This window comes from Struthio camelus, chromosome 3 (assembly GCF_040807025.1).
Source record: "Struthio camelus isolate bStrCam1 chromosome 3, bStrCam1.hap1, whole genome shotgun sequence".
Lineage (NCBI taxonomy): Eukaryota > Metazoa > Chordata > Aves > Struthioniformes > Struthionidae > Struthio > Struthio camelus.
The window spans coordinates 110,945,721-110,961,161 of NC_090944.1; the positions used below are offsets into that span (position 1 = coordinate 110,945,721).

The following is a 15,441-nucleotide window of genomic DNA, read 5'->3' on the forward strand; positions in this document are numbered from 1 at the left end:
GAATGTAAGCTGTCTAATGAGTCTTAGCCTTTTTCACATGCAGAAATAAGAGTAATAATAGCAAGAGGCCATTAAACTGATCAAATAGAGAGCATTGAACTAGCATGCTGGAAGCCCAATTATGAATGGAAACTTGATTTAAAAAAATGGTTGCTATCACGTCCAAAATAGCGGAAGGAAAAGAGTGTTTCTGTTACTGCTGTTAGATGCAGCAGCATACCTAAAGCCCTACCATTTAATTCAGTGACAGGGAGACAGCCACATAAACAAGAAATTAGTTCTCTTATCTTTTTGGCCTTGACTTAGTAAATCAAAGTGTGTGAGTCATCCTGTGGTTTAAAAGGGGACATGTCCATGTGAAATGTGTGCTAAGACGCCATTCTGGATTGATCCTATATGCATGCACACAGGTAAACCAAGCAATGAGTAATGAGATATGCAGACTGAGTAATAAGACATTCTGAAGCATATATGACAAAATTAGTGATTTCACTTTGCAACGGTCCAACATATATTAACCTAAGGATAAGAAGTTTGTGCTTTGTGAACTTTGAATTCAAATTTTGAAACTAAAGTAAAATATGAAGCTACTTTCTTAGTTTGAGGCCAGAATCATGCAAAGTCATTTTGAGTGTAAATAAGTTGACCTTTTCCGGATCTAGCTATGTTGGTTGAAGACATTAGCATCCTGGATACTTCAGCATGGCCCACCAATTGGAAATTGCAGTGTGCATAGCTCTTCGTTGGCAGGTAGTAAGAGTCTGGCTGAATTTGCTTGCAGCTGTGCTCTAATGAGTCTTTCAGTCAGAATATCCTTAGGTCAGTAATTGCAAGAGTACAGATGGTGACGAGCACCGTTAAGATGCTCCCATATTTAGCTTGCACAGCTCTTGGCAAAATAAATATCTGTCTACCACTTAAGCGTCTCATGATTCCAGTTTGAAGCATGAGATAAATCACTAGAAGCAGTCTCAGAAGTTAGAGTTGACATTCAGGTTGATATTAAGGCACTAGTGTAATTTAGGAAATAATATTTTTTTAGCAACAGGAACCACAGCACATGCCTCCGCCCTGTGCTTGCACAGGTGGTTGGGTGGTTGTATGGTAAATCAGTTTGTTTTTCAGATCCTGTTTGCCCCGCACAAACATGATGTGCGCAGTAGCACTAAGTACTATGAAGATGTGAATGAGCAGCCAGTAGCAGAGATGGCCTAAGCAGAGATGATGTTGCTGAAGATGTAACCACAGGCTCAAAGTTCATGCCACTTCTGGCAACAAATTCAATTTCAGAGGCTTATGTCCCTCCTTGTGTGGTAGCTACAGGAGGGAAGGCCTAATACAGCTTACTTTAAGGATATTGTATAATTTAAAGATACTGTACACCTTGAACTTGCCAGGTTTATGACTCTGGTTTACATGACATACTCATAAAGAAGTGAGGGAAACAAAATCTAGATGGGTCCTTCCAGACAATGACAAACTATTTGGAAGGAGGAAGTCATCAGTGATCCTTTGCTGTAATAGCAGACTTAGTTGAGGGTGTCCTGCAGGGGCTCTTGAAGGCTTGATTTTGTTCAAAATTTACAGGAGCTGGATGATGCTTCTAAAGTTTTTTAAGTTTTTAAGACGGCAGCTTTGCTGAACCTGCTGAGGAATGACTAAAACTTGAAGTAATCTGGGTGAATTGAAGAAAGAGTCTTGAGAAATGGGACAGAGTTCAGTAGGGATAAGCAGAAAGGTGGGATGACTTGGGCAGAAAGCAGTACAAATGTGGGACAGAGAATAATGCAGGTAACTGTTTAGCAGAAAAGAAACTGTCGTTGTCGTGGCCCAGCAGCTGAGCAGCAATCAAGCGTCATGTAAGCGTAAGAAGAAACAAGCAGATGCTGTAGAGGAGTGCAAAAAGACACAGCTTCACAAGTTGCATAAAATGAGCCTTCTGATCTCACCTTCATCAGGAATTCCAGCTTTTGATGCAGGTATAGATCGTGTGGGGAGAAGAACTAAAACAGAACTTTAAGGGAAGAAAAAAATAAACCCCAAACATAACTGCATGGAAAGACTGAAATGGTTAGGCTTTCTTAACCGACGTTAGAGAAGAATGAGAGAGGAAGTCATAGTTTTAAAGTATATACCAAGCAGCTGCAAAGAGCAAGGAATCCATCTGATAACCATGTCCCTGATAGTTAGGACAGGAAGTTAACAGGCATAAACTAACACAAGAAAGGCTCATGTCATTTTTCTGCTGGTGAGGATAGATGGTAAAGCACTAGTTTAAATTGCCTGGGGAAATTGTAAAGGACCTCCAGTGATGAAAACTGTAATAGCAGTTAGATAAACATCAGATAGGAATGACCCAGGAATGACATCTTACCTAGGGGCAGGGGAGTGGCCTGAATGACCTTTCGAAGTCTTTTGCAGGTTAGTTTTTCCATTATTCTATAATCAATCGGCCAGATCTTTTGAGGAATAGTGTTACTGCACAGCTGAACTCCAGGACCAATACTGCTTCACAGATACCTTGGTCAGGACCCAGGCTGTTACTCTACACAGGTTAACAACAGATCCCCATCATGTATGCAGAATCACTGGCCACATCCAGAAGCAGTGCTTGTTGTCACCATGTTTTCAGCCAATATAAGCACTGATGTTGCATGTAGGCAATTAGAGAAGAAATTTGTTAATAGAATGTGTTCTTCCTAGACTTAAGGGATCCCAAATGAGCTTGTTACTTTTTAAAGTGCTTATAAAAGTGTCATTTGCTTTTAGGAGCTAAGCTTAGAAAAATATCTGTATCCACAAATACTTACTTAGTCATTAACTTGTTGCCATTTTATAAAGCTAATAATATCTTTAGCCAATGGTGACTCTATTTAAATTTGGGGTGGGGTGGGGAATGCTGAATAGTCTAAGAATTGCCACAGATGTTTGATTCTTGATCTGGGCCAAATTTATTTAATTTTCGGGAGTGTCTGACCACAGTGCTTTCATTCTGTATGCATTATACCTTTGCTAAGAACGTTTTTGTGGCAGTCCTCTAGGATGGAAAGGAAAAGACAGAACTAGAGAATCCCAAAGGATGCGTTCCAATGGACTTCAAGCGTCTGACTCTTGACTCTCTCTCTCTTGACTCTCAGGCCGGATCTCTTGAGGTTCTGCCACATTCCTCACTTTTTACTTCTGCACAGAACAAAGTTGCCTAGCTATAGCTCCTGCAGCAAATGTCTTATCACTTATTTGGGCAATGATTTGTATTTAGGGTAGAGCTGGGTTTGCCACATCGAACTGTGAGACGACATAAATCCATCTGAACAATTCCCTATAGTACTCCAAGTCATAAAGGGGTCAAGTGCTGAAAAGAAGAGGGTTCGTATGGAAAGCTGGCATTTATGGTGGTGCATGTGCTGAGAGAGGCGGTATGCTGGAGTATATGGAGCGTGGCTCCTTCATGGACTCTCCTCTATTGTATTGTATAGGAAAAATGAGGGATTTTACTCTTTTTCAGACACACAGTATCTTTTCTCCCCTTCCTTAAGTCTGAGGTTCTTACATTTAGAGGACACACAAAAATTGTATAGGCCAATAAGAAAAGAGTTGGTAGCTTAGTGTGTACACCCCTAGTGAACAGCTTGGAAGGTGCACATCACTGTGGATCCCCCTAGTCTTACACTGGAAACCACAGTGAATTGAGGCAGATTTGTGCAAACCTAATGCTCATTTATCATGTGGTGGCCTCGATGCTGGACAAGCTACAGTATTAAGCCAACGTAGGGTATTTTCTGAATCAGTGCCAAAGCTTAGCAGGTTTAATGAGTTTGAACGAACAAACAAATCCATCCTTTAGTGCTGGCAGAACAGGGGCTGCATAGGAAGTTGTTTGTGCTGATGCTGTTGAAATGGCAAAGATGCCTGATATGCCCTGGTGCAAGAGTCTGAAAATGTTACATGAGAAAGCTGCTATCACTAGACCTCAAACAAAAAGACAGTTACCACGGTGACTTTATGAGATGAGTCTATTCTTGTGATGATAGCTGCAGGAAACCAAGATGTGGCTTTCCTCCTCGGTTCAGATAGTCTCCTGACCACTGAGTTGGAGTTTATATGCTCCCCTCTGCTGCAAGTTGAGGAAAAGAAATTTTTGTAGCAGGAAACTGCATGTTTGAGTCCTAGTGGAGTAGGAGCTTCTACAAAACAGGCTGTGTGCTGAATAAGTCTGAAACCATGTGTTGTCTCCCACCTTGCGCTGACCAAAAGCACAGTGTGTACAATACTGATGACAATAAATAGCCCTCACAAATAGTCACAAACTAGAGTTGCGTCTTCCTCCCCACCAAAGCTATAAGTAGAGTTAACGATTTTCTTCTAGAGGACAGTAATGGTGACAAGAACCAGACCTTTAGCTAGTATAAGCAGCTGTGAAGCTTAAATCAGCATAAGAATTGAGCCTTGTAATAAGGTGTTGTATTTTTTTCTAGAGTAGATATTAAGATTTGCTGTTGAACAGAACTCCCGTGAAGTACAGCAAAGAGGAATGCAGCAAGGGGCTCTGATTCAGGGATGATCTGCCTGCCTGACCCAATGAGCGACATATTCCTTATGAGACTAAACAGGCAAGACTCATGCCATCCCTAAAGAACCAGGTGCAGCTGAGAAGTGGGAGAGAGCAAGGTCCTAAGCTTCTGCAGAGTGGACTTGGCTGTAGCTTGGCTGAGTCCTGGCATGATGTGGCTCTGTTTGTCTTTTTCCTAAAGCTGGCAGGGTAGGTTAAAAGCAAAGTCCTGTCACAGATCATGCAATAGGTCCCCTACGCAGAGATCCTTCTTGAACTGCTGGGAAACCGTAGGTCGGCCTCCTCTGTGTGTCTGCTGATGCTGTAGCAACCAGCCTTTTCTACTGATCTCAGTTCTGCAATTTCTCCCCTACTGCCTCCCCACCTTTCCATTCCTCCTCTGCTTGTAAGAAATTTTTTCTTCTTTCCCCCTGAGGTGTGTGGATGAAATTTCTGTGGATGAGAACAGGGCACTTCTGTTCAAATAGAGCAGGACTTTATCATAGAGGTTTTAAGATACTCGTGACGTAAGTGGAACTGCTAATGGCTTTTGAGTCTGGCTAAGGATTTGAAACTCTGCTCTTCAGAGGCTTGTGAGCCGGTTTATTTTCATATTCAATCTTAGTACCACTGCCAAGAGGCACTGAAATTCAGGGGGAAGTTCCCCGTGGTTCTTACGCTATTGTCATGCTCTAGTATCAGCCTTTATTGCCTTCCTCTGAATTTTGCTCACTTGATGGACTGCACAGTTAGACCTATGTGGGCATCTTGTATTTCATAATGAAACACACAAAGGGGGTGGAATCTACTACTAATAAACACAGCTGAGCAAGACTTTAAATCCACAGCACACGTTTTCTGCTTTATAGATCTCTGCATCATTCTGAGCCTTTGGCAGATGTACCAGAAACTACACAAATTGGTGTACCCCACTGTGATATGGGTAAATAAACTGAGAACAGATTTCTAATGATACCAGTGCAGTAGTGTACTGCCAATGTGTATGTCTATTATTTAATTGGAAAAGAGAAAAATAGTTCGGTAACTCTCTTTTTCAAACTACGTACATCTTACTGATCAGCAGGTATATTTGATGCAAATCACTCTTGAGATCAGCAGATTTTGAGATGTACCTGGCCTTAATGCAAATAGCTTACGCACAATGTGGTTTTAAAAAGCTATTACCAAACTGCAGATTAGAATTGGTGCGTCTTGTTTATTATGCATGTGGTTTTTCTGGCAAAAAGAGGACTTGTATCTAAAACCTCATTTATAAAGCATGACTATATTATTATTTTTATTATTTACTTATTATTTCCTTGTCTGTAGATGTCAATTTTCAGGTGTAATTAATAATCTAGAAAAAAATACATCCAAACCATTGATACGTTTTGTACTCCAGCTGAGGGTCATAGAAATAAATGAATCTTTGGTGGAACAAAACAAAAAGAATCTCCTTCTCCCCCGCACCCCTTACCCTCTTCTACACCACCTCTGAGAACTGGGGATATTTTCTGTGAAAGTGCAGCACTTCCTTAGAGACCTTGTGAGTTTAGTTGATCAGCGTGGAGGCAGATGAACATTAAGGCACCATTCAGGCTAAAGTCAACAGATACAAGTAGTTCCACTGACCTCTGTAGGTCTGTTCCTGTGCTGAGAATTATCCATACATATTTTTGGTCAAGCACTCACCATTTGCCCATTTGTAGCCTGGAAAACCATTGTAATTGCTACAGGAGGAACAGAAGGGCAAAGGCAGTATGTGAAGCTAAGAAGTAGGCCAGTATAAATTCCTGAAGTCTTTTTCAAAATAAATGTGCAAGATTGTGGCACCTAGCACTGCCCCCTTCCGCCAATGTTGAGGGATTTATTTGTCGCTTTTCAAGCTTTTTACAGATGACTCAGTGACATGCTCTAGAGATACATTTCAAAAATAACAACAGTTGTGAGTGGATGTTGCTGTGATGTGATGCAGGGACCCAGTCAGTACCACAGCTGTAACTGTTCTTGGTGTGGTATAGGGCAGCATAGTTTCAGCACATCAGTGTTAAAACTTGCACCTCATAGTCCTGCAAGTTGGAAGAATCCTGAGGCTGTAGATTTTACAAACTGTAGATTCAGAGCATGGAATAAAATATTTCGTTATATATAAAGATAATTCAATGCAATTGTCCATCTAGATTTTTCTGTTTATAAAAGTGAGAGTGCAAAAACCCCCCCAAACCATCCCTTGCTGGAAATAACTATCTCTAAATTTGGACACGTAATGAAAAGTTTGAGCAAGAATTTCACTTTATTTAAACTTAAGTTACTTTCCTCTGTAGTGTTGGTTGTTTATCTAAAGTATGTCATCCCTCACTAGATTCCTGTGGAGAATAAGGTTGATGAACTCCTAGATTAGTGATTTTATACATATATAATGATGTATGCATGTATACACATACATATACACACACTCTCACTCAAAACAAGTTTCGTACAGCCAGTTCTGCAAATAATTTGCACAGGGATTTTGTTTCTCACTTTACCACAGTTATCAGACTGGTCTGTTGGATTTGTCAGGTTGCTGTTTAGAAATGAGCACTTTGTTGTGACATCCAGATTTATAGTAATGGTACTTCCGTTTTCAAATGTTGCCCAAAGCCAAACTAAAGATGAAGAAACTACACAGCCGCTTGTATTCAAACGTCTTGCTGAAGTGGAAGGTGTACCTTTCCTACCCTGTGTTAGAAAGACCATGAAGTGTCATAACAACACCACTCAAAGACTTTCACATTACAAAATGAGTGCCATGCTTTTGTTTATGCTGCTAACATTACAGTTTTAAAGCCATTTTGGTAAATCTCTGCCTCTCTCTCCCCTCTCCTGATTGATAATTACTTCTTTGTGAAGGTGTGGATTTACTGCATTTATGTTAGCTTCTTGTGTTACAGCTGATGTGTCTCTGCCATGTGGTGCGATTGCAGCTACCTGGCTACTCCAGTCAAACATGGACCTCGTCTACATTGTATAAAATATAGTGGATGTGGGTTTTGCACACCTTCCTTGAATCTCAGATAGTCTACAACTTTTTAGTAGTACTTAAAAGCAAGTCCTGCATCTGACTTGCTCTCCCCTGTCCCCTGATACCTTTACACTGAGAACGTAACGGGAAGTTAGGAGCAGGAGAGCTTTTGGGATAGCAAGAGCAGCGCTATGGGTAATGGAGACCAATAGAAAAGGAGCTCAGGGATAAATTTCTTATCAGTATCTCTGGCAAACATATAAAATGCTGCACTCTTGCAGAAGTGCAGTTTGTTCTTTACCCATGACTTGTAGGTTATACATGTGAAAACAGTACGCAGGAAACTTCTAAATTTTTTGTGCTTAAAAGCTGTACAAGATCAGGGTAATGATGATGCTCATGTGGACTTATTTGGACTGGCTGTCACCAAGGTGCCAACAGGACTCGTTAGTGACAAGTGACTGGCAATGACCCTGCGTTCTGCGGGTACCGAGGACTCATTCCAGTTTTTGTGCTGTTCACTGGAAATCTCGACAAAAAAGGATTATAGCTGGAACAGGTTATGGGGCTTTCAACAATATGGGCCCTTGTCCTGTTCGAATGGTGTTGAGAGGGCTTGCTTTGGACGACAGTGCTTGTACTTTTCCGTCAATTCAGTTCTTGAATGTGAGGTCACAGTCTGTCCCTCTGCATTTAACTCATGGGAACGATCAATGCAGTACTGGAAATTTTTATGTCAATGGTGCTGGCTGTGTGAGTCTTTACAAGATCAGGGCTTCAATGTTTTGGTCATCCATTTTGATCATCTAATTTTTGTTTTCAAAGCAAGATAAATGAGTAGGCCCATAGATGCAAACCTGAATGATGGTGCTTTTACATGGAGAGACAGTTAGAACAAAAAAGATTGTCAGGATCAAAACAACAAAAGGCTAAATTTAAATCTGCATTACTTTATTCAAATGGGTTTTAAAACTTTTACCAGCAGCTTTGAAATATTGCCAGTGGGCTGTTTGTAGTAAATAACAAACAACAATTTATCACTGAAAGTTCATATTAATAATAATAAGCTCCTCAAGTTTGTGTCCAGCATTTTTTTTCCTCTCTTGGCAGCAGCAAGCACACTGTCTGCTTTCTTACCAACAACTGTGCATCTTCACGCCTTATGTGTTGCATTGTTTCTCGTTAATGATCTCTTGCTGGCTACAGTCTTCTATATTGAGAAAACAGAGAGTCTTGAAGATCATTGTTTTATTAAACGTATGCAAAAATGTGGTAGGTCAGCTTTGTGGCACACCACCCTTGACAGTCTCTCTTGATATTTCCCTCTACAAAGTAGAAGTATTTGGCATTGTGGTAAGGAAATGAGTGAGAGAGTGAAGAGAGGACACTCTCTAAGGTGAAGTCAGGGCCATGTCTGCTTGACGTGGTGGGAGGACAGATGCTGATTCTAGATATTTAAGATTATAAAAGCCAGCAGCCAAGGCTGAGGTGACTTAACGATGGCAAGCAGGCTAGTTAGAGCTGTTTCTATGGTACTTTGAAGGAATTTCTTAAGAAAGAGTATGGATAGTGATGTGTTTTTGTTTTGTTTCGTGTTTTTTTCTTACCTACTTGCTGCCAGAAAAGTTGTGGACATCTTGGCTGATGGCCTGTAGATCTCAGAGAGAATGAGAGCACGTATTATGAAGATTATACCAAGTGCATGTTTTAAGTTTGCATCTTTATTTCTTTTTTGACATACATACATCCTGTACTTCTGGAGTTTATCAGCTGAAATTACGATAATGCAAAATGGTCCTCTGCTTTGTTTCTTATGGTCTTTTATGTACATAAAGCGTAGGTGATTCTAGCGTTGGCCAACATTGCTTGTAATTTACTTATTCCCCATAAAAAGAGGAAAAAATGATAGCTGGTCTCGCCTAAGAAGTCTTTAACTAAAGCAGGCTGAAGTGACTGGTCAGTGAGTGGTTACCCACAGGTTCTGCCCACTTACTTACATCTGCTGCTGTCGGGCAGTCCTCACAAGCTCATAGCAGACATCCATCTGTCAGCTGAACTGTTTGTTTTCTGGATGAATTCTGAATCTTCAAGATCTGCAGTGAACTGGTTCTTTAAAACTCAGATGAACTTTTTGCATCAGGGCTTTGGCTCCTTTTGGACACTCTTTACATTTATCTCTATTTTATGACCCTCAAATGGTCTGCTCAGTCAAACTCTGTTCTTGAACTAGACTTGAGAAACTAGGCAGCATTTCCAAGTGTTCATCATCTCCAGGAAGTTACTTATTTTTGATAGGCTGTCTGACATACTGTACATATAGAAAAAGAAAACGAAGCAGGGATTTTGAAATGTTTAGAAGCTTAAGGAAACACTGCAGATTTCTTGAAACAGTATAGAAAAATATTTTTCAACAGCGTATCTCCAATGAGATAGCTGCCAGTGGCAGCTCTTTACTTACATCGCAATAGAAAAAAATCATGTACCCTTAATTCAGGGTGTGATCTTAAACGGCTTTGGAGTCGGTCACTCTGAGGCATCTGTTTAATTTCAGCACTGGGATCTCCAGTCTATGGATGATTGCAACTCCCATGTCAGTTCAAGTGACTTGAGGGCTTCCTCTTATATCCTGCACAGGAGAAGGAAGAGGGCAGAATCAAACCAGTTCCTAGTAAAAGGAAAGAAAATTGTCAATTAGGTGCCAAGAGACAAGCCATTCAGTGTGCATCTACCAGCTGTTGTTGAGGAAATACAATAGAAAGTGAATCAGGACAGGCGGTGACCCTGACTCAGATTTTAAATGGAATTTAGACATCATTTAAAGCTGCAAGGCCCAAATGACTCAAGGGTCTGTCTTATTTTGGAACTAATTTAGTCTTGTGACTGTGAAATACGTGTCTACGCCATGTGAAAGTGGTGAAAAGAAACCCACACTAGTGGAGATGATTTTGGAAATGCAAAATACATAGCTCGATTAATATGGTGATGCAGCTGATCATGTAGAACTAGCTAAAGCACTGTACAAATGCAACTGCATTGGTTCTTGGATTTAACCCTTTATGGAGCTGTGCTGTGTGGAGGCTTCAGGTTGAGCTGAGGCAACCTCAGATGTGTTGAGCTGCAATGTGATTACCTTACTGTGGTTTTCTAAGGTGCTTCTGAAAAATAGTGTTCCTGTTCTTCCTTCATTTAGACCTCCTTGCAATGCCACCAGAAGCATTGCTTATGTATTTTATTATCTGTATTTTTCTGTTTATTTATCTGTACCAAGTGATCTTTTTTTTGGACCACTCTAACTTTTATATTTTAACATGATTTTAACTTGGGGACTAAACTGAGTCAGAAAAAAGTTCTTAGCTGTATAATTTGGTATGTAGTCCTTGTTGCTGGGGTTTTCTAGTGTTGTTCACTTTTGAATTTAATCTTGCTGACAGAGGCTATTATACTGCAGGAATAAATTGCTCTCAAAGGATGGTAAGTGTTAGTGTTTCCACCATCACCTTCCTATGGTGGAGGGTAGAAGCTATGTTTTTGCTACAAAGTGAGGGATGTGTGTTTTTTTCACATCAGAATATTGATCTTGAGATAACTAGCCTATTGTAAAAACAGAACAAAACAGAAAATCACTCCTCTCCTCCACCTGCCAAAAAAATCCCCTCCTATTCCTCCCCCTCTTCCTCCTCAGCAGTGTGATGACAGTTTGTAAGTCTGACTTTAATCATGCATACTGAGATAAAAAATAAACCATACTTCATCTCTGTTACTTATCTCAATGTAAAATCCTATTTTGACATAACAAAAGCTATATTTTAATGCTATCCTTATTCTTTTCACTGAAAGGGAGTGTCAGGTTGTACAGGGTCTGGCAAGATGTTTCACAGCAGCCTTATTGCTGACACTTAGTAGAGGGACATGCTGAATTCTTACAGCACATAACACTCTTGGTCAGCTTTTCCTTAGCAAGGAGCATACGAGTTTCAGGCAATCATGGAACTGCCAAATATTTCATAGCCCAGTCTGATTGCCAGTTAGTGTGTCCATCTCTGAAAATCCCAGGCAAGCGGAATTAAACTGCACTGAAGTGACACCCCAAATGGCACAATAAGATAGGAGCAGAACATTGCAAATTGCATTAGAAAGCACTGAATGAAAATGGATGGCACCAAACATCTCTAGGAAGCTGTAAGGAAATCCAAATGGGCTGCTCCATTCTGAGTACAGCGGAATGAGATGCTCCGAATACAGACAAAGTGTGGTGGGCAATACTCTGCTCGTCTTTGCAGTTAATGGACCGCTTGAAGCAGCTATGCATGTGTGACTCTCTTTGCATGTAGAAGTAGATCTGAGTGAGAGGAAGGATGTTTTCCTGGGCAATTGAGTTCACAATTCAACTTTGTTGCTCATGTGTAATCCCTCTGTGCTTCAGTTTCCCATCTATAACATAGAAGTAGGAGTGCCCCTCCATCTCTCGGAGGTTTTGTGAGGGTAAGAGTGTAAGTGCAGATTTTACTGTAACAAGACTCATTACAAAGCACTTGGAACAAGTTTAAATGGATTATTTTCTTATTGTTTAACAGAGTACACTGCATTCACTTGTGTTCATGCAATCTGCATTATTACTATTGCATTTCCCTCTGAAGTTTTATTCAAATTGTCTTCACAATTCAAAATGAAACTCTCAAATTTTTCCCCATTTCACCTGGTTTTAACGTGAAACTGCACATTTCTCATGGCTCTTTAGATCACAAAGCTTTTCTTGGGCCTGGGCCCCAGTTAACTCAATAGTTATGCAAACATTAGCAAATTTTCCCTTAAGCTAGGTTTCACATTTGCAATGAAACCTGAACTCAGGCAAATTTTGTGTGGTTTTCATTGCAAACATGTAGGCAATGCAATAAAGCTGTGCCTTTTCCTGTCTATCCTCTGGAATGATCTAATTTTTCATTTTTATCAGTTCCCTTATATTAATGCCATAGTAAAGTCATTGTTAATTTGCAGTTTAATGTATGTATATGAGCCATCAGGGAGGATGTTTGTTGCAATTTTGCAAGACATTTTTGGTAATTTTGGCAGTTAGAGTTGACTGAAGTTTCACATATTAAGATTTTAGCCAACACATGAAGAAGTCTCCTTTTTCTTCTTGGCATAGTCCAAAAACATAAATGTAGTTTTTTGTGTGTGTTTGTTTACAAGCATGTACCTTTGAAAAGGAGGGCTAGTCGATCAGTGTGAATGTCTAGTCCCCCTCTGTCAGATTTTATATTTGGGCTGGAGTGGTGAATGGCTGTTGTTTCTGTAGATGGCAAGAAATTTAATTACACCGAGCCTTTCTACCCCCTTATGGCAGCCTTGGAGTATTTATTGCTGTGCTTTTCAGTCCACAGAAATCTGCAGGAATTTCTAAGTGCAAGAACCATTCCAGCTCTAAATGGTGAAAATCAAACCTTTTCTGCCAGTGATCTTTATCGAGAGTTCTATCTAAAATTCTCCAGTTGTGCAGTGTATGTTATATACGAGGAGGTCTTTAGATCATTCTCTTTTGATTTTATATTTGTTTTTTTTTAAAAAAGGAAAAGTTCTTTTTTCTCTCTATTTCAGTTTATTTTCCAGTCAGTTGAGAAAAATTAATTGCTTATGCATATTAACAGCCTAGGGGAAATCTTGCACCTTTCCCCTTTGTACCTCCCTTGATAAGCACAAGAAAGAGTACTTGTAAGCTAGTACATGAGTCTGTAATCCTAATTTATAGCACTGAGATACCTTTACCTGTATGTGATTACAAGCAAATTAGGAATTCTTGTTGATGCTAGTTTAGAGCACCAGATGACATAGTTTTGAACAGAATACAGGCTACATTTACTAGAACTCTCTAAGTTTGCAGCAGTCCAGAGGAAAACACACAGGCGGGCAGAGTTGAATCTTGCTGCAGCTGTTCTTGCTCCACGCTCTGTCAAAGGCTCTCCCCCTTCAGCAGTGTGTGCTCTTTGTGACTTCCAGGCATCACCTGGTCGGTTAGCTTAAATTTCCAGTGGAAGTGGTGCATTTGCACTAAAACACAAGACGGCGATGAGGGGGTTGAGGCGCAGACACTTTTCTTTTACATGTTCTGTCAGGCTAAGGGAGTAGTTTTGTGCAGAGGGAGATGCTGGGAAGTTGACGTTTCTGTCTGGACCTTGTAAAATACTTAGCTGAGATTAGCTAAGAATAGGAGCTAGCTAGTAGGACAGTTAATCATACAACATTAATCTCTGAATTATTTTACCCCTTGCTAACTAAGGATATATCATAGGAGCTGTGATTCCAAATCTGGCAATTTATGACTTGCATAGTTGGTCCTGGCATACAGGGGAATCAATATCCAGTGCTTTCCAGGAAGCGAAACTCTTTGAGCAACTGTTTTTGCACAGTGAGGTACAGAGGGTACAACATTCACATTGACTATTGAAGGAAATCAGTTTACGTGCCAAAGAAGAATATTTAGAGACTTATTCAGATATAAAATCATCTAATTCTTTTTACATATAGCATACATAATATTACTAATACTTAAATGCACGCACAGAGATTTAGCTGGTTATCCCCAAGCTCCTAGAGATGGGAATATGGCAGTTGGGGATAGCAGCAAGAAGGGGCTCACAGGAGAAGGGCCTTTACAGACTAATGGACGTTTTTCCTGTTTTCGACTGCATAACAACTAAATGGGCTTGCTTTATTAGTATTATCTGATGATGAATAGCCTATACTGTGCATTATTGTTCTAATGGTGTACGTGTTGCTTACACACACTGCTACTACAAAATTTTCCATTGAGATATGCACCATCCAAAAAGCTTACAGCTGTCATTGTGCACTGCAGAATGTCCACCCAGTGAAAGAGAAACAGAAACTATTTCAGTGATAAAGCTACACATTTAAAGTTACTTTTGAGTAGGCAACAAATACCTAAAAGCATTTGCTTGTTAGAGCTGAATATGGATACAAGATACAGTATGCTAGCTCCTGCCCAAATATTTTACACTATACACTGGTCAATCCATTAGGTTGATGCAAGTGTTTAGGTGACTCAAAGGGTGTGCAAAGTTAAGAGAAGGGATTGATATAAGAAAATTCTGTAAAACGTTCATCAAAAAGCTCATTTGCTGGTAGTCATGGAGAAAAGCACAGCAGGCAAAGGTGTGCTGGTTAATTACATGTACAGCGTGTATCTGCTCAGGCTGTAGTTGTTTAATGAGAACCTGGTCCTGCCTTTTTATGCGTCTGCCCTCCAGCTTGACCATGCAGACGTGGGAGGAACTGTAATATGCAATGGATGTTGCTGCAAGCACGTAGTCTCTTAAACTTTCCTTCAAGTCTGCATCCTTGTTCTCTTTTAACAACTAGCTAGTTTTACTGCGGTTAGTGCAAGCTAGGAGCATTGGGAGAAAATGGGCACTGGCATTTTTCAGCTTTCCTTAGTCTTCTTGCTATTCATCTCACATTGATATCTTTTTGCAGCAGACCTTCCCACCATTCCCTGTCTTTGTCCCAGAACTGACTCTCAGCTGCCCTGCTGGCCTCTCCTCCGAGGCTCACACCGAGTCCTTCACCGTTTTCATTGCAGTAGAAAATTTAAAATTGACTCCCAGCCAGTCTGTATGGTTGTTGTACCGCACCTAGATTGCATACGTAACATGGCAGCGCTCCCTACTCTGTGTCAGAGAACGAGGAGGCAATGTATTGCTGTTGCTTTACTTCTATTTTAGTGAACAAGCTGGAGATTTTATAGCACAGGGTTAAGATCTTCTGTTAGGGTACATACTGTTTGCCTGCATTCACGCTTGCTTTGAAATTTGCTGCGAGTTCTTAAAAAGACTTGTAACTTCAAATTTTTATGAAAACCTGTACTTATGTA

At 40.3% G+C, this 15,441-nt stretch overlaps 1 long non-coding RNA gene across 12 annotated transcripts in view; it reads left to right on the top strand.

Moving 5' to 3' along the window:
* LOC138066840 (uncharacterized) overlaps positions 1-15,441 on the top strand; it is a 91,060-nt gene that overhangs the window by 22,161 nt on the left and 53,458 nt on the right. Inside the window, exon 1 of one of the 12 annotated variants that reach the window (XR_011140392.1) lies at positions 1,549-1,979. The exons of the other annotated variants lie outside the window; for them this stretch is intronic. This is a non-coding gene — a long non-coding RNA (uncharacterized lncRNA). Of the gene's footprint in view, positions 1-1,548; positions 1,980-15,441 lie in introns of those variants that run through there. 12 annotated transcript variants of the gene reach the window in all.